This window comes from Choristoneura fumiferana, chromosome 29 (genome assembly GCF_025370935.1).
Source record: "Choristoneura fumiferana chromosome 29, NRCan_CFum_1, whole genome shotgun sequence".
Taxonomy (NCBI): Eukaryota; Metazoa; Arthropoda; class Insecta; order Lepidoptera; family Tortricidae; genus Choristoneura; species Choristoneura fumiferana.
This window is the reverse complement of record NC_133500.1, coordinates 11376993-11397452: the sequence shown is the minus strand read 5'-3', so window position 1 is coordinate 11397452 and position 20460 is coordinate 11376993. Positions and strand designations below refer to the sequence as shown.

The following is a 20460-nucleotide window of genomic DNA, read 5'->3' as shown; positions in this document are numbered from 1 at the left end:
ACGCAAAAAGAGGGGTGTTATATGTTTGACCGCTATGTGTGTCTGTCTGTGTGTTTGTCTGTGGCATCGTAAAAACTTCTGCTGAAAAGAATCCGGCAAGAAACTCAACGACCTCTTCGACTCTTCGGCAAGCCTCATCACATGTCCAAACCATCTCATACTGCTCTCGACCATCTGCTCGGCAAAGGGGGCAATTTTGAAGGAGCCTCTGATATACTCATTGCGCACTTTATCAAGTCGCGTCACTCCTGCTGGCCAGCGTAGCCAGTCTCATGTGAGTAGGCATGCATCATCTGTTCGTGCTTTTTCTTGACGGCCCAGCACTCGGAACCATCATGGCGGGTCTGACTGCTGTTTTGTGGACTTTTACCTTCAGTTGTATTGGCATTCGGGGTCACAGAGTATTTCTGTCAGCAGGCCCCTCTTCCCCACTGGGCACATTGGGCACGTGCCCAGGGCCCCGCGATAGATTGGTAGTCCCTACTCCATTATCAAACGATAACCGATAGCTGAACAGTGCATTGTTATGGGTCTTAGGGGCCCCATTATCCTAATGTGCCCAGGGCCTCTAATAGGTGAAAGATGGTGAAAGACCCTGCCTGTCAGGTCTCTCCACTGCGTTTACTCTGTGGGTCACGTACTAACATTGGATGTCAACATCGATCACAGGTACTAAAATAACACTGGTTATAACATTATGATTGGTTTTTTGGAGTCTTTTTGTATTTTTAATTACTGGCACGTGAGGTATCCCATCTAGGCCTCTAGGTTGGCAACGCGTCTGCAATACCCCTGGTGTTGCAGATGTTTATGGGCGGTGGTGATCTCTTACCATCAGGAGACCCACTTGCTCGTTTGCCATCCAGTCGTATAAAAAAAAAAAAAAAAAATTATTTCAACTCCAAATTTGTTACTTTTACGGGTATCTCCATACCATACCCGTACCATACCATAATATCGAAAATACAAACTGCAATGAGACATGGATGCACAGAAAAACCAGAATCAGCAATCCGTGCTGTGTGCTATAACCCCTACACCACTGCTGGACAGGAATCTAGACACGATTTTGTCCTATGCATACATATCTCAGGTTGCTTATTTCTACTATGCTACTTAAGCAGCAGCACTAGCGACATCTATGTTTCGTCAAGAGACGTCACACTCTTTCGGAACTAACCTCTCACCCAGACAAGAGATGTCGCTACTAAGCAATTGGATTGTTGAGGACCTGGGTTCGATTCTCTTTTTCTGGTTTTTCTGTGCATCCATGTCTCAGTTTGTATTTACGATCTGGTTATAACAACCAAATATTGCTTTCCCTTCAAAGTCGTTATAAAAACGACGACCGTTGTTAAAAAAAAGTAATGTACGGGTGCTCCTTGGTCGCTCCGTCGTCGCCGCGGCAAGGACGCCGGGTGTCCTCGCGCCGTATCGCCATCTCACCCTGATTCGTGCCAAGGCTGTCGGCGTGAACTTGTTAGAAATTGCACCCCCGTCAGTAACGTGTTTTGGAAATAAGTTTATGGAAAAACATTAATTTTAGGTGTAATAATGAGAAAGGCAAAAACCAGTGAACCAATGACAACAGTTTTTGCTTCATCTGTACTTTTCTTCAGGTGAGATAGAGTCCAATCATGGGTCAGCAGAGCTACTACGAAACGCGAAACTCGAAGTTCGTGTCGTGCGGTCCCTCTGACACTTATACTATTTAATACGAGAGCGAGAGGGACGCTAGGTACGATACGAACTTTGAGTTACGAGTTTCATGGTAGCCCTGCAGTTTTATTTTAGTTTTAAGCAGCGAGGTTTAGGATTGTTTCCATTTTCGACCCAAAATGGCCGGAATTTGCGAAGAACAGAGACGGATGGCAAGAAAAAGAAAGAGACGGTAAAATTCCAAATTCGTCTCTTGCCGTCCCGCTGACGTTTATGTTATTCAACATAATATATGAGAGTGAGAGGGACGGTACGATACGAACTTCGATTTGCGAATTCCCCCCAGGTGATTTTTCATTTCAGTAAAGGGATTGGCGACTATGAAAGAAAGGTACAGCCTGTAGAGTTGAAATTCAAATTCAAATCATTTATTCAGTAAATAGGACGCAATGGGCACTTTAGAAGTCATTTTTTTAAACTACCAGCGCTATTGGAAAGACCACATTGCCAAGAAGAATGCGCCGCCAGAAACTTGGCAGAATAATAAAAAGAAAAAGTTTATTCTTCTTATGTCTTTAAATACTAATGCTATTGCTGTGACATCTTTAACCAGATGCGTTGGCGCATGCCGACATTATCTTATTGCTCTGTTTAAGGCTGAGTTTCCACTAGAGATTACAGAGGATGCGTTGCGAAGAATGTGTGCGTCACGAACCAATAGAAACGCTTCATTTACCTATCCTCGCACAGCGCAGCTCTAGTGGAAACAGCTCAGCAGAGCGAAGATATATAATGTATGTATGTATGTATGTAAACTCTTTATTGCACATAAAAATAAAAATACAAATACACAGAGAGGAGAACAAAGGCGAGCTTATCCCTAAAAAGGGATCTCTTCCAGCTAACCTAGTACCTATATAACCTATATACATGTAGCTTTTCTATGGTCCATGGAAAAACATTCCTCCCGTCACATCCCCGCACATCTCTGGTGAAAACGCAGCTTTAGTCTCGAGTTCAATTATACATCTTCTTCTTCTTCTTCTCTTTTAAAATATGGCTTTTCTGTCCTAATTAATAGGACAATTTCGCCAGTGTCAAGGTAAACTCTCTTTGAGAGGGACGTTGTACGGTGATTGTAGTTTTTGCAACTTGATAGTAAAATTCCAGAAACCACGTGGAGACAACTTGCGCATTAAAAAATAGACACGAGAGCAATATAGAATTTTGGGATCACTGTTCACTGTTACGGTTAATCGCCGCATAAAACACTATCAAAATTATACTTCAACTAGCCAAAGAAACAGAAACAGCAAAATTAGATATTGTCTACATCCGCCATCTTTGAATGCTACAAATCGAATCCAATTATACATCAGCGGCGCGTCATCCGCGCGTCATCCGCGCGTCACCCGCGCGTCAACAAGTCATTACTGGCATTGCGCTTCCGTGACCTGGCGGGGTGGCGCGAATGACTAGCGGCTTCTGTACTAGTGCAGCCGCGATTTAGGGGCTCGCAAATAGTGCTACTTAATTAGAGCGCTCACTGCAGTAATAGCGCTTTTTAGGGTTCCGTAGTCAAAATGGCAGTAACAGATTATTTTTCAACTCAAGAGGAGGTTCCTTTTGTGTTTTTGGTAAAAATTTGAAACACAACAAGGAAAACTGTCCATACTGCATGAATAGACAAAAAATAAATTTTGCCTTTTTACGTAGACTCAGAAAAAATACAATTTTTATAATATTTAGCTCTAAATATTTTTCAGCACAATTACATTTTGATAAAAATAATTTTGGACCGTACTAATTTCGGCTTGAATTCAAAATAGTCAATTTATGTGGACGATTTTCTATTTTTACGGAATGACAATATTTTGTACAGTTTGACCAGGTAGAGGAAGACGAAGATTGACCTATTTTAACCAGGTGAAGGAAAGGGTCGGTGTAGTCTAGTATCAGAAAGTCAAACAGCTGGCCAAAGACCGAGCAGAGTGGGACTTACTCCACCGACAAGAGCATAGCTCTTAAATTTAAGAAGAAGAAGAAGATAGTAACTACCTATTGTAAATCAGGCAGTCGAAATAAAATTACGGAATTTAGCAAAATTCCCAAGGGCATTTCTAAACTTTACATCGTGGATTTCATTAATAATAAGTAATATTAAATTAAAATTCCTTTTCTCTAATTATAACAGTGGTTTTATTTTTATTTTATCCCCATCCGATGGGAATATATTATAGGCCTTTTTTCCTTTTTTTGACTTTCTGTAATGGCAGCGAATAAACGCAAGTGAGTCTTAATGGTGATTTTAATTACAAATTTCTTCAGTACCTGAATTCTGTAGTCAATATTCAAGTCTATTCAATCAAAAATATCTGAACATGCTTCTACGATGATAACAATAGAGTCATATATTTTTGATCAAATTTCTGCTCACGAGTTTATGAACTCGACTGTACAAACTAAACTCTACCTACACTGACAATCTAACACACATACATACAAACTTTTTCATCCTACTATTTAATATTATAAATGCGAAAGTTTGTGAGTGAGTGGGTGAGTATGTTTGTTACTTCTTCACGCTGAAACGGCTGGACGGATTTGGATGAAATTTGGTATCTAGATAGCTGGACATCTGGAATGAACATAGGCTACTTTTTATTTCGATATTCCCACAGGATAGGGATAAAATCTCGAAACAAACAACCGGTGGGCTTGGAGTCATGAAATTTGACCTGATTATTTTTAATGTAACGTCAATGAAAACCAAATGAAAAACACTAGTCTATAATATTAGTAGGTTTTTCATAGAAACTGCATCCTAGTTTCTATGAAAATTGGAGAAAATCAAAGCAAAACAGCGCTCAGCACTACCCTCGATAGGGTATTGGCAGTAATGGAATTGCCGCGCCCTGTCATTAATCACCTATAATAGGTACACCAAATTAATAGTTTTCACGCCTTATCTGCAACCTCCGGCAGGTTTAAAGGGTTCCGTGGAGAAGTCCTCTTTAAACCGCAAAAGGAAGGTTCTCGTTCAAGTTTTCGTACTTTTATATTTGTTAAAACTTATTTGTTAAAACTTATTGTTTTGTTTAGGAAAGTTATTACATTAGGTACCTGAAAAGGTCTCGTCCCTTCTGTTGAACCTTAAGTTACCTACTTAACAGAGTTCTAGACCGCTAAACTTTTTTTTGGGTCCATATCGGCTCGCATAGGGACTTATTGAAAGTCCAAATGTTAATGTTTGTCAGAATGATCGTTTGTCATAACTCTTCTTTCTCTGAATCCAATAATTGGTCCGAATTATTATAAAACAAACCTCACCTAACCTATAGTTTTCTATAGGATGACCATTTAGAAATTTCAGAAAAAAATAATGTTTCAGTGGTAAAAAAATTATGACAAACGATGATTAGGACAAAAATTATGGTATGACTAGCAAAGAGTATGCGAATTTTGACGCTCCCCTTTTTTAATTTAAAGTTGTTGTAAGTCAGTTGTTTTTTTTTAAGTACTTGTGAGTGTGGGCCATATATATCTTTTAAGTCTAATTTAACCCTAAGTAGGTACAATTAACAAAAAGTAGGTACAGTCAACAAATAAGTTTGTGTTAATAACATAATTTTTAAAAAACCTTTTTAGTTTTCGGACGCTAGTACATTCAAGGTTGTGGTGTTATGTATGGGCCAGGTATTGATAAGGTACGCTAACAAAACACAAGGCCACTTCTACCGTGTTTTTTACTAACCCCCGACGCAAAAAGAGGGGTGTTATAAGTTTGACCGCTATTGTGTGTCTGTGTGACTGTCTGTGGCACCATAGCTCCTAAACGGGTGGACCGATTTGAATGCGTTTTTTTAATTTCAAAGCAGGGTTTCTTGCGATGGTTCGTAGATATGCTTTATCAAAATCGGTTTAGCCGTTTTTGAGATATTGAACTTTGAAGGGACAATGTCGGAGGTTTTCTGACTTTTTGTTAGGTTATTTCATTACTAACTCGTCTTTAATCGCGCGCGGCTTTCCTCGCGAGAACCATTGAATATGAGATTAACGTTGTATGAAGGCTTACTGGTTGAGATTTCGGGATTTTATATGTTAGCATCCCAATCCCGTGCAAATACTGAAATACAAAATAGTGCGTTTTTCCCAAGATATAGCTGGACGCATATCATTTTTAGGATTCCAGAGCCAAAATGGCAAAAACGGAACCCTTATAGTTTCGCCATGTCTGTCTGTCTGTCCGTCCGTCCGTCCGCGGCTTTGCTCAGGGACAACCAATGCTAGAAAGCTGTAATTTTGCACGAATATATATGTAAACAATGCCGACAAAATAGTACAATGAAAATTAAAAAAAAAAAAGTTTAGTGTACTCATTGACGTAAAGTGGGGATTTTTTTTTCTCATCCAACCTTTGCAAAAATATTCAACTTTAAAGTGCAAAATTTTATTAGAGCGTCCCCCCCCCCTCTAACATCTAAACCGGTGTGTGGAAAATTTTGAAAATATTCAGAATGGTAGTAAATATATCAAACTTTCAAGGAAAACTACAACGGCTAAGTTTGCTTGAGAATTATTAGAAGTTTAAGAGTAAATAGCAGCCTAAGGTATGAAATATACGTAAACATGGAAGATTCCGTATAAAATACGAAATCCTTAGAAAAATATTACTTATTTTTTCGTAATGGCTACGGAACCCTATTTTGGGCGTGTCCGACACGCTCTTGGCCGGTTTTTATAATAATCAGTTCAGTCGTTTTTTGCGTGAAAGCGCAAATACCACACACATAAATTTTCGCATTAATAATATTAGGTATTGTGTATAAATAAAAATGAATTGTTAACTTAGTTTCTAAGTTACAAACTCGAGAACAGCTGGACTAATGTGTGGCAATTATTTTTTTCAAAATCTTTCTTAAAATCCCGAGACGGGGAATTGGAAAAAATGCCATGAAAAATGTAAAAACCCAAAATAATATAGCTCTTTCCAGAATTGAATGACCAATTTCTAGTCTCATTATTCCGTGTAAGCCACTGCAGCGCTATAGATGTGATGAGTCACAACACTATACTTACATGAAATTAAATTGAAAAAATTGCGAAATTTTACAGCGCTGTGTGTTTCGACCCAATATTAGTTTTTTTTTAATTTGCCTATGAAAAACTGTCCTAGACTTGCTGCCATTAAACAGCTTTCCCGCTCTAAGAGGAGGCCTGTGCCCAAAAATGGAAACATATACGCTTTTCTGATAATTAGGTACAAATTTTTAAAGAGTGTATACTTCATGAACTTCAAGGGTCAATTTTGTTGACGTATTGATTTCAGATACGAGATTTCAAGATCATTCAAGTTAAAGTATAAATCTTATTTATTGTTTGACAATATTTAGTTCTATTAATTATTAGTTCGATGGGTACCGTCATTATTGTTTTGGGCACTACCCTTTAAATCCCATTATTAAATCAAAACAAACATACGTTTTGTAACTAAGTAGGTACCTATTTATTTTTGAAATTTTCTCTGATTAGGAATAAAATTTTAAGTCAATAGATGCTCTAATCAGTATTTTAATTTTCAAAATAAATATAACAAAATGTTAGAGCAGCTTATATATATTAGTTTAGTTTAATAAAAAAAAGTTCAAACCTTTTAGATAAATCCACAGCGAAACTAAAGCACACACATAGACAAAAATGTTTTCGAACAATCACAAATACAAACAAGTTATTATAATTTCACATTTTCGCTTTCCCCATGTCTCGCACAAGCGTCGTCATTTCAATTTAATTTTGAACACGTAGAATATGTCACTGAACAAATCCGCCATAATTGTTTTTTTGGCGCGAAAACCGAGCGTCCTAACTGCCATTTTCGAAAACACTAAACTAAACAGCCACGCACATAAATAACGAATAAATTAAACATAAAGAAAAACGGGTTAAGAACGCAGCGTATGTTCGCATAAATATACCGCAGCCATTTTATTAAATAAAAAAATAGCACACGAAATTAGTGACGCTAAAATGGAACGCGCACACTTTAATAAATTGCAAATGCGATTTTTCTGCCAGTTTTCGCGAATTTTATGCGTGTTTATTTGTGTTTTGTATTTAGTTTCTAAGGCTACGGCTACGACCGTCTTGCCGGGCGTCTTACTGACCGTTGTATGAAGCGGGGAGGCATGGGGTTAATCACGGGGGTGGAATAACTTTGCTTTTTAATTATGGTGCGTTCTCGATTTGGTGTTTTTTTTGGGGTCAAGATTTCGTTCGGACACTCGGGTTTGTGGGTCACATCTCTATTTTTGGCGTTGGCTACTGTTTCGTATCAAATTAGATTAGACGTGACACAGTTTTGTGTTAGGTAAATTTAGTTAGAGGTCAGTGGAGCAAAAATGTACATTAGCATTTTAACAGGATAGGTTAAAGTTCCATCTCAGAAACTGACTTAAAAAAAATCGGCCAAAGGCATAACGGGCTACCTACGGTGCAGTGTATGATTCGCAACTACTAAGTAAATATGCGACAAATACTTAATATTGTATCTCGCGCAAAAATTCAACGGTATATTTATTTGTATGTATGAAATTTTCATTCTCCATGGAACCATTTGCTGGCTGCAGCACGAATGGGCCGGCTCGACCGGGTTAGTACCACACTCCCACAGAATACCAACGTGAAATAGTAGTTTTGCTACTGTGTTTCGTCCGGTGAGCGGGAGATCCGGAGGCCCAACTCCCCTCCCCCCTTCCCCCTCTCCCCTTTAGTCCGGCAACGCACCCGTAGTCCTAATAATGCTGTAGGTGCGTCCTGGGCGGTGGTGATCACTTACCATCAGGCGACCCGCATGCTCGTTTTCCAGCTATTTAAAGATAGCCAGGCCGTTGCTCTCCAGTGTAGTGTCGACCAGGCTTTTGCACTGGACATTAGCCTGTATGCGCCAAGACCCCATGGACCCAGAGCACAGAATATATATAGTACTAACACTACGTACAGAATGGCCACGCTCCGCCCCGCATCGGTTGGAGTTACCCCACCCCTCAAGCGCAGATTGCAGGAAAACCGCAGGAAAGCAGTCGGGTGCGCAACGCGATGTGTGTCGGCCGCACGGCACTAAGTTCGGGAGCAATTTTGCGAAATTGTAACGGTACCCTCCCTAGTTCCTTTTATAAATAATTACATGCTGAAAAACACGAGTAATATTTACCTCGACGTTTCAACCACATTACAGTGGCCGTGGTCACGGTAGCTCTACTCGTTTGTGGTAGATGTTTTGACTATGAATGAAAATCACGAAAGTTTAAAACGTCAAATACTTACATTCATTTGGTACAAGCAACCAAAACTCGTGATAGCCATCGAATTTGGTTACACCACGGAATCTAGTAAATCCAACCTAAAAAAAAAATCAGTGTAAACAAGTACATTTGTTTGACTTTTGTTTTAAAATTTTAGATTTCATCGAACTGTACTGCCAATAGAAACAAATAATACTATGTTAGAATAGGACAGTCGCGTTAAGGAGTGTTACTGGCCTCGTATACATCCGTAATACTGCACTTTTGCATCACTTTACACTCCACGATCACTTGACGGCAAATAGAAGTGTATTTTATCGGTAAGTATACCTACACAGTACACTAGATTTTTAGGCTTAGGATAATAAGTAAGTTTTTAGCTCTATTATTTTTCGTTTTTATAATTTTGTTTTTATTTGTATTTTAGTTTTTTTCTTTCACAAAAATCTCCGGCATATACGGTACAGGTGTCTCAAAATTTGTCCAGAATATTTAAGCCGGGTGATTGAGTTAATTTTATTGAACAATTGAACATCCATGCAAACCTTTTACAACGAAAAACTAGAGCCAGATTAAGCCAGCGCGGGGCCTGTAGCAAATTTTATCATGGGGCCCTTGATTTGCTTCAAGTTTATAGTATAAGTAAAATATTATAGTCGATCATTTTGATACCATCTCTTTCTTTGGCGGCGTTTTGTATTGGTTTTGTGCTGGCAGTATTGCGCGTATTTACATTGATTTAGAAAAAAAAAAATCTAACTTAACCTTTTTTACGATTAGAAAGCATTGGTCCGCGGGGCCCCTAGACGCATGGGGCCCGTAGCACTTGCTACTTTTGCTATGTGGCTAATCCGCCACTACGAAAAACGGGGCAACTTTTAGTATGTTTGTCCCTGGATTAGACCAAACAAAGTTTAGAAGTCAAGTTTCTGTTTTTCACAGCCACAACAATTTATTGCCCAGATTATATCTGTACCGCAGGTTTCATCTAAATTATAAGCATCCAACCATCTACACAAACTTTTTCGTTTGTAATATTTAAAGGATAGAATAGGATTACGTTATGGTAGAAGTAGAACTATGATCCGGCCCAGCAGGACCACTATCTGGACCGGCAGGACCAACAGTACCGACAGCTGTGCCGACAGGACCAACATCTGGACACAGAATAGATAATAGTACAAGTAATCTGGACTCACTACATGAATGCACGAGGAAGGCGGCCATCAGGGAGGAGAGGCGGCTCGGCTTAGTTTAAGTAAAACGCCTTTGTAACGCACTAAATGTACCAAAATTATAAATGAAATAGAGTGCCAAAACTACAAATACCACCAATTTTCGTTTAAGTATGTTTATGCTTGTAACACGAAACTATGTATTGATACAATGTGTCCCGTCACTTTCAGCATAAAAAAACATTTATTTATTTGTATGTGAAATTACGAAGTTCTCATACAAGAATCAAAATATTCGAGGTAAAGTAGAGGGCTAAAACATATAATAAGGAGCAGCCCAAACAGCATCTTAAAGATGATAGCTGATCATGTTTGTTGTCCTGTTTAAAACGAAATTACTTTAAGGGTAAAATCCAACTTAGTTTTTAAATACTAACATTATTTTTAACTCCTAACAAAAATGAGATCTACGTCATCTTTATAAATAAAATATATTATTTTATAATTTTTAAGTATATGTCGAAAGAATAATATAAAAATATTTATGTATAGAAACCAGTCCATATGCAAGTTTTTATTTTTTATTCGAAACTGATTAAACAACTTTTTTTTCTCCATAGGTAACATAGACGCTCCACCCTACTACCTATATCTAGTTGCGCACGTGAGGTCAAAAAATTCCAGAGATGCGAGCCTGGGCTAGGACCTACGACCTTTACTTGAGAGCCAATGCCACCACCGCCGGCTGATGATGAACATGTCGCAGCATGTAACGCGCCGGCTGCAAAGTGATTGGACGTTGCGGGCCGCGCCTGCACCGCGCCGTTAATCACCTCTTGCATTACAACCAGAGGGCCTACTCCGAAATTCGAAAATCGAAGTTCGTATCGTACCGCCCCTCTCACTCTCGTTTTAAATAGTATTTTTTTATGGTATAGGGGGAAAACGAGCAGGCGGATCGCCTGATGGTAAGCGATTACCGTCGCCCATGGACACCTGCAACACCAGAAGAGTCACAAGTGCGTTGCCGGCCTTTAAGGTAGGAGTACGCTCTTTTCTTGAAAACTTGAAGGTCATATCGGTCCGGGAATACCGCAGGCGATAGTTCATTCCAGAGTTTTGCTGTGCGAGGCAGGAAATCTCTGGAAAAACGCACAGTAGAGGACCGCCAACCATCTAAATGGTGAGGATGGAAGTGTTGTCGCGTAGGTCGGTGGCGAAAGGATGCGGCAGGGATCAACCCGAATAACTTCTCGGAGCACTCCCCGTTGTACATGCGATAGAGGATGCACAGTGAAGCTACATCTCTACGCAGCGTCAAAGAGTCAAGTCGATCAGAAACTCGCTGGCAGCCGACTATTCGAGTCGCTCTCCGTTGTATGCGGTCCAGAGGGAGAAGCTGGTACTGGGGAGCCCCTGCCCACAGATGAGAGCAGTATTCCATATGTGGGCGAACCTGCGCCTTATAAAGCTGGAGGCGGTGGGCCGAAGTGAAATACTGTCTCGATCTGTTGAGCACGCCGAGCTTCTTTGAGGCTAATTATAAATGTCAGAGGGATGGAACGACACGAACTTCGATTTTTGGATTTCGTAGTAGCCCCGCTGTTTACGACTTAGCCCTTATGGGGCCACATTTATTGGTAACACGGAGGTTTTTTGATCGGGTGACATCTATTTGGCATATTTTTTAATGTCAAAAACTTACGCATAACAGGTTTCGCATAATTTATTTACGCCGAATCTTAAGTTTGCCGAAATTTAGTTCGGCATAATCTATATATATAAAAGAAGAAACTGACTGACTGACTGACTTATAGATCAACGCACAGCCCAAACCGCTGGGCCTAAAAACTTGAAATTTAGATTTAGGCTCCGCCCGCGTGGTATTCGGTTATCGCGCGCTGTTCTCTCGGGAACTGCGCATTTTTACGGGATAAAAAGTAGCCTATGTCACTCTCGGGCCCATAAAATATCTCTATGCCAAAAATCACGTCGATCTGCGCTCCGTTACGGCGTGAAAGACGTACAAACACACTTTCGCATTTATAATATTAGTATGGATTACGTATGTAGGCTGATTTTTGAATTCCAAAATTTGCACCATCTGTCTAAAACAACGTCTGTATGTATTTGTATTTCCATGTTATCCTCCGAAAAATCAATCAAAACACGAAAAAAGAATCGCAGAAAGTAAATGTATGTTAACCCAAATTTAACGCGAGCGAAGCCGCGGGCAAAAGCTAGTATCATATAAACGCATTGTCATTAAAATTTAACAATTAATTAAAAGTCTTTTGTGTGTGCCATCAACTTTTGAGGAGTTCCCTTCTATGGAGACGATCCTGGACAGGATGAGCAGGATGTCACTGCTAAATTATTGTATTGTTACCAGATTTAGTACATCAGTTTGCCAAATCTCCAGTCCCTAATTTTATTAGTTTAGCTTGTGCGTTTTCTGATCCAGTTGGTATATAAAATCCTCTTTATTCGTTTTATCCCGTGGGATTTTCTAAAAATCATTAAAACAGTTTTTACCTGTTAGTATTATCTACCTGCATGCCAAATTTGAAGTCTCTAATATTGATAATTATTAACGAGTTAGGGCCACTTTGAAGCGAAAATAGAAATCCCATTTATTCCTATATCCGTGGGAATATCGAAAAAACCTTTCTTAGTGCGCGTCTACACCTATTAAGGAACATATATTCCAAATTTCAAGTTTTTAGGCCCAGCGGTTTGGGCTGTGCGTTTATCTATAAGTCAGTCAGTCAGTCAGTCAGTCAGTTTCTTCTTTTATATATATAGATTGAGTTGATTCTTATTTGTGACGTTTTAAATTTGTGTTCATTTTCAAATGTAAATTTTGTATTTCAGTTAAGACGAGTTCAGAATGAATTTTATTATAAATCATACCTACCTAATTGTTGGCTATTTATTGTTTAAAGTATTATTTCTTATTCTTGTCATTTTATTTTTTACTATAATTTAACTACTTATCTTTTTGTTATAACGATCCCTAGTGGAGAAAAAAAACTTATTTTAATTGTTGTTTTTATTTTATTCCTTGATAATCTAAAATAAATAAAGCTATTTTATATTATAGTCGGTATCCTAAATAAAAGTAAAACAATGACATTTTACAATTTAGGGTTTGATTGATTTGATTCCTGGTTCATACACTTGTACTATTACTTATTCTGTGATACAAGGGATTATTTAAAACAATTTATTGAATGAGGCGTTACTTTGCGAAGGTCCATATCAATAAAATTTATTAATATGTTGTGGGTAGTTTTGTTTGAGAAAAAATATAGGTGGGTACTTAGGGAGTAACAGTGACAAATTAATACGTTTGTTGTGGTTTATTAGTCTAACATCTGTTAGTATGGTGTACGGTTGTGTCGCTCTGAAGATGAGCTCTGGTTGAGTTCTTGTGATAGATGTGTTTGTGTGATTTGTGTGTGTTCTTACAGTATGGAGGTGGAGGAATTTGCATGAACACACATATCTTGCATAAACTTAGCTATCATCATAAGGTCGCGAGTGAGCAAATAAATTCTTTTACTTAGTTCATTATTTAAACATCTTTGAATGCAGTTTAAATTGTTTTTAAATAAAAATTAAGTTATCTTTATAAATGTACGAGGCTTAACAATAAAATACATGTAATATACAAACGGTGGTACAATCGCTATTAGAACATCTGGAAATGGCCAAGACGCTTCAATTGTTCCAAACGTTTTTTGTTAGTGATCTCAGACATTTCCAGCGATTCTGATAGTGAGTGTACATATTGTGCGAGGGAGACGGCACAATAGAGAGATCTCTCTCTCCAGACTAAAGCCTGGGGACCGAAGTCCATAGGAAGACTGTTAGTAGTTTTATTTATATACCCGACTTCAGAAACTTTGATAGCGCGATGTAGAACACGAATGACGTCATAACTACCTTAATTCTGACATAAAAAGTGAAAAGAACGACGAAACGTTTATCCGTCGACTGAAAGACTTTTGTTAGAAAAAGCATTTATTCTGTTAACGACTTTTTGAATGTGAAATTTTAATTTAATTATAATTTTATATCAAATAATATTATGCCAAATTTTTAAGTCGATCGAACCGCTGAAAGTGGGTAAAATTTAGCTTGCAAGATTGAAATAAACAAAGATATAAATAAACTAACAGGGCAAGCTAAAAACAAGCTTGTAATAACTTTAATTATTCAAAACAAATAGGACGTTTCAAATCGTTAATGAGATGGACAGATCCAGTGACGATGATACAGGACTATGTCGTCATTATGCCATAGTTAATTAGTTTTTTTAATGTAATTTTGTGTTTTATGTCTTTTTGTTTTTAATTTAAATTTTACAGCGCATTGGTGTTTTAACTGTAATGCTGTAATTTTTTGTTGACAAATAAATGACGACCGTAGAAAATCAATACTAAATTTCATTTTTGTAGAAAGAGTTGGCGTGCAAACTTCATTCGCTCGTCTCTTTCTTATTTTTTAACCCCCGACGCACAAAGAGGGGCGTTATAAGTTTTCAACAGATATTGATGATTTTTACATCATCAGCGCCACCTAGTCATTAAACAGTGGCACTACGACGCATAATGAATAGCTAAGCTACGTTACCGCCAGAGGTGCTAGGATGTGTGTTGCGAGAAATGCGTTTTTCATTAATAGAAACACATTTTTAGGGTTCCGGAGCCAAAATGGCAAAAACGGAACCCTTATAGTTTCGTCACGTCCGTCTGTCTGTCTGTCTGTCCGTCCGTCCGTCCGTATGTCACAGGCATTTTATTCGAAAACTACAAGATGTATATCAATGAAATTTGGAGTACAGATGTCTTGTCAAAGCCGCTATTTAGCTTTATAGTTAAATTACAAAAATAAAAATTTAAAAGGGGGGGGGGGGCACTCCATACACGTAACAGAAACTGAAAAAAAAAAATTTGTTTTCGCGCATATCAACGTGATAATAATAAATATATGTGGAAATAATCGCTTCCAAAGTAGCAAAAGTTGTGTCCCCCTCCTCTATCTTGTAAACCGTTTGTCCAAAAAATATGCAAAAAATATGGAAAGGTAACGCTTAATAAATACTTTCAACGATAATTGGTTTCAACATGATCGGTTATGCCGTTTTTGAGTTATTGCCGAAAAACTACGCTTCTCAACAAAAGGACTTAAGTGCCGTGAAGATACTTGTTTTTTCTAATAGCTACGGAACCCTATTTCGGGCGTGTCCGACACGCTCTTGGCCGGTTTTTACCTATTCTCGCACAGCACAGCTCTCGTGGAAGCAGCTAAGCGGAGCGAGGCGAGGTAAATGAAGCGTTGCTATTGGTTCATGAAAAACACATTCCTCGGAACACATTCTCAAATATCTCTGGTGGAAACGTAGCTTAACGCTGGTGACGTCATTGGTGTTCTACATCGCGCTATCGAAGTTTTCGAAGTCGAATGCATAAATGCAATTTCTGACTCGTTTCCTTCGGACCTCGGTCCCCAGGCACTACATCTGCCTGGAGAGAGATACCTCTCTATTGTGGAGGAACCCACAATAAGTACAGTCACCGCCATATGCACTGAAGTTGTCTAGATGATATATAATCTGAATTAGTTTTCAGATAAGTCATTGTAGCATCTAGAACGTACTTCAACGCGCACGACGGTGACAGTACAACTGTTTTGTTTATTTTACTCTTATTTCATTGTAGGTATTGTATAAATAAATAAATGTCATTTCGTATGATTATCAAATGGTAACTTTGATATTTTGAATAATTTGTAAGAATTGCAGTTTGCGTCTAATTTATCCTTCTAATTTATTAACAACTAGAGTTTACCCGCAGCTTCGCAAATACAGCAGTTGATTTGAAATTCCGGGATTTTACAAAATTCCCGTGGGGATTCCCGAAAATTACATCGTGGTTTTCATTGACATTCCATTAAAGGCCACTGTGGCAAATTTCGTGACTCTAAGTCCAACGGTTGTTATTTCGAGATTTTAACCCTATCCCGTAGGAATATCGGGCGGGATAAAAAGTAGCCTATAGGTTATTCCAGATGCCCAGCTATCTACATACCAAATTTCATCGAAATCAATCCATACGTTTTAGTTTGAAGGAGTAACAAAATACACACACATACACATGAATAATATGATCAAAGACAACGCGAGAGCGCGTTTGTAGGTATGTCAGTATGGCCGTGTTAGAGAATTACATTGTTGAGTTCTATATGGCCAGTAAAATTATATGCTTAGCTAAACAAAATGTCAGTCAGTAGAGCGACGAAGAGGTATGTATACAGTCAGCAACAAAGAGATGAATACAGCCAAAGTGCAAAAAATATGTATACACGACCTTAATGTTGAGGCAATAAAGTTCTGTATACATTTTTTTTATAGGTGGCAAACGAGCATGAGGATCACCTGATGGTAAGCGATCACCGGCACCCATGGACACCTACAGCATAATTAGGACTGCGGGTGCGTTGCCAGCCTAAAGGGATAGGGGATAGAGGAGGGGGGAGGGGAGTTGGGCCTCCGGATCTCCCACTCACCGTACGAAACACAGTAGCAAAACTACTATATCACGCCGGTATTTTTGTGTGTGTGTGTGTGTGTGTGTGTGTCTGTCTGTGTGTCTGTGTGTGTGTGTCTGTGTGTGTGTGTGTGTGTGTCTGTGTGTGAGTTTTTTTTTTCTATGTAAGTTACACATAATGTAACCATGTTAATTTATTGTAGGTGTACTGATTTGTGGCGCTCAACAAATAATATTTGTATGTGTGAAATCGCTGCTTAAATACAAAAGCGACACAAATAAAAAAAAAGGTTTTTTTATAGCAAAAATTGCATTAAAAAATATACTTTCGAAAAAAATTATGCTTCATGGATAGGCAGACTTCAAATACACAATGAAAAAATTAAATAAAATGGTAGTACAGTCCACGTTATAACCATCGAAGTTTTAGTCTAGGCTAGGCTAGGTGCTATAAATATCCGATATAGATATTAATGAGCACCCGAGCAACTACGGCGGCTGTAAAGTTGACTGTACATAATTGTGGGCTTTGCCACAATCTCTCTCCAGACAGATGTGAGTGCCTGGGGACCGAAGTCCGAAAAAAATGAGTTAGAAATTGTATTTACGCATTCGTCTTCCGAAACTTCGACAGCGCGATGTAGAACACATATGATTTACTAGCGTTAGCTATTCATGCGTCGCAGTTCCACTGTTTGATGACTAGGTGGCGCTTAATTATGAATATCGTATGCGAATAGCGTGTGAATTCGCCGCTAGAGGCGCTAGTGTAGCGAGAGGTCTTCGAAAATTCCGAAATGATGTCACTGTTTTTGGGTGCGCTTTTATATATAACTAGCTGTTGCCCGCGGCTTCGCCCCCGTTGTAGCCCCGTGTTTTTCTAAGTTTTCTTCGATAAAAACCTTCTCCTGACAATAACGAACACAACAAAATAAGAATAAGCTAAATCGGTCCGGCCGTTTCCGAGTTTTGCGCTTAGCAACACATTTTACGATTCATTTTTATTTATATAGAATTAGAATAATCTTGTGAATATTTTGCAATACCTGAAATTAATTATAGGAAATATGCTTTACGGGGCAATGAATGTCTGTGTTTTGAGACAGTTTTCTCATTCGGAAACCTTTGTCCTCCCTTTTTTCCGAACAAAACGGGGACTATGCAACACTGTGGCATGCTCGATATTTTTATCGTACGGTTTTAAGGTATTAATTATGATTTGTTGTTGTTTCTTTAAAAAAATATGGCTCTGTCCATTGGAGGACAATTTTGCCAGTGTCTAGTAGTTTTTGCCGTTGTACGGTAAAAAAATTCTAGAAAACGAAATATGAGAGGTAATGGTGGATGAACGATGACAGCGCGAATCCGTGATATCTAACAAATCTAATTATGATTTAAATGTAAATTTCGAGCTCTTAGAGTTGATGCGTGTAATGTCACAGCACTTGTTTTTAGTTTTTTTTTTTGTGTTTGTCTAGTCTATTTTTATCTTGTCATTTATATTTTCCTTTTAAAGCTGTTGCGTATTATCTTCTCCGAAATGAACCATCGCTAGAAACCCGGCTGCTTTGAAATAAAAAAACGCATTCAAATTGGTTCACCCGTTTAAGAGCTACGGTGCCACAGGCAGACACAGACGCACAGACACGCATAGCGGTCAAACTTATAACACCACTCTTTTTGCGTCGGGGGTTAAGAATATCAAAAGAATCCGAGCAAACTTCGGTCGCTCGGCAACTAGACTCCTAGCTGCAGTGCCAATTAGTAGTATTTAGTAGGTTCCTATTAAATGCATGTCCCTACGTCATGGACAGACATCTATCTTTCTTCTGCTATATTAATAATTTCGTACCGGTCTACGGTAGACTCGAACGAAATGCACATCAAATTGAAGAGCGTAAGAAATTAGTCAATCGGAGTCGACAACTTGTAGGCGGAAAATTCGGATTATCGAGTATTTTCAATATAAACTTGAATAAATTACATATTAATTTGAAATTACAAACTGAAATATAGATGCACAGAAAAAACAGAAAAATAAGACCATCACTGGGAATCGAACCCAGGTCCTCGGTAATCCGTACCGCGTGCTATACCGCTACACCACTGATGGTCAACGGTACCGACACGAATTTCCCTATGCGTCGCTGCTTAAGTGACTAAGTAAGAAACACAAGCTGAGATATGAGGTGCATAGGGAAATTCGTGTCGGTACCGTTGACCATCAGTGGTGTAGCGGTATAGCACGCGGTACGGATTACCGAGGACCTGGGTTCGATTCCAGTGATGGTCTTATTTTTCTGTTTTTCTGTGCATCTGTATTTCAGTTTGTAATTTCAAATACGGTTTTACGGGATGACCGTAAAAGTAAAAATTTGGAATGAAATAAAAATACAAAAAGATTCCAAAAAACCAATCTTAACATATTAATTTATAATGGCGTTGCGAAGTAAACATGTCAATGTCATCACATCAAAGTGGCGTTAGTGTCACGTCATCACGTGTCACAGGTTCGTATTTCGTTCTCCATTGTGACCTCTTAAGGGCCTCCACATACGGTACTTACGATTCGTCGATTTTCATCAGATCGATCGTACAGACGAATCGCACCGTGTATACCCCCTTAGGCCCCCTTGCCCTTTAGGTCTAATTTCTTTGATTATGAGACAGAGACATCATAGTTATTTGGGCAAATAAGATTTAGGAGAAATATCTACTAGTGAAATATCGATACGTAGGTTAGCTGTGAAAGTACGTTTGTGATATATTAAGGCTGGGAATATACGTCAGATTTTTCGATAAGTACGACAGTCTTTACACTGGCAAAAAAATGTTTTCAAACATATTATTATGAGTATAAAATACAATGAAATAAATACTTAAACAAAACGGTAGCAGGTACTGTCGACGACATAGACATCGAGGTTTCTGTCTAGTGTATATACCCGTAAATATCTGAAAATGAGTTTAGATTATTTATGAGTAGGTACTAGGTAACTTCAATGTCCACAAAGTTGACTGTACATATTGTGGGCTCTGCCACAATAGAGATATTTCTCTCCAGGCAGATGTAGTGCCTGGGGACCGAAGTCCGAAAGAATTGAGTTAGATATTATATTTATGCATTCGAATTCGGAAACTTCGATAGCGCGATGTAGAACACCAATGACGTCACTAGCGTTAAGTATTCATGCGTCGCATTCCACTGTTTGATGACTAGGTGGCGCTGAAGTCGTATAATTGGGTGGATTTCTGGGTACGCGCAAACTTGATGAACTAAGTAGATAATTAATAATTTTAGGAATCTAGCCTGTTGTATAACAACATCTGTATTAAAAAATCCGCACAAATTATAAATCCGATTAAAGTTCAGACGAAAAGTCAAAAGTCGGACAGATCTATCCATGGCACCTAACGGCATCGTTATTGGATTTTTTTCTTAATAAATGTAATTAAATAACATTTAGGACTTCTTAAAAATACCTTGTTGATTTGCTGTTTCTGCAGCAGAGGCTTTTCGAACCAGCGGTAGAGGTCCGACGTTCGTAATACGTTAGAGCTTAGATGAATGATTGGTCTCGCGCGCTCGCTCGACTAGATACCGCGCTACTTAAAAACAAAAGGTTCGTGAATGCGGCAACTCAATATTGTAGTGTGCGTAAGAACGGTGTAAGACAATTTGCAAGGATGCTAGTGTGCGTGACGAATTGTGTTGCCAGCTGCTCCACTGTTACCCGAATTTAAGGGAAAATAAATTATTCTGTGGTCTAT

The 20460-nt window shown here is 38.6% G+C and overlaps 1 protein-coding gene across 2 annotated transcripts in view; it reads right to left on the bottom strand.

Moving 5' to 3' along the window:
• Positions 1-20187, bottom strand: part of stum (mechanosensory transduction mediator stumble) — an 82851-nt gene extending 62664 nt beyond the window's left edge. The window contains exon 1 of one of the 2 annotated variants that reach the window (XM_074109686.1): positions 20173-20187. The gene's annotated coding sequence lies outside the window, so the exon portion shown is untranslated. Of the gene's footprint in view, positions 1-7309; positions 7610-20172 lie in introns of those variants that run through there. The other variant, XM_074109685.1, reaches the window with a different exon arrangement.
• Positions 20188-20460: the final 273 nt, after the last annotated feature.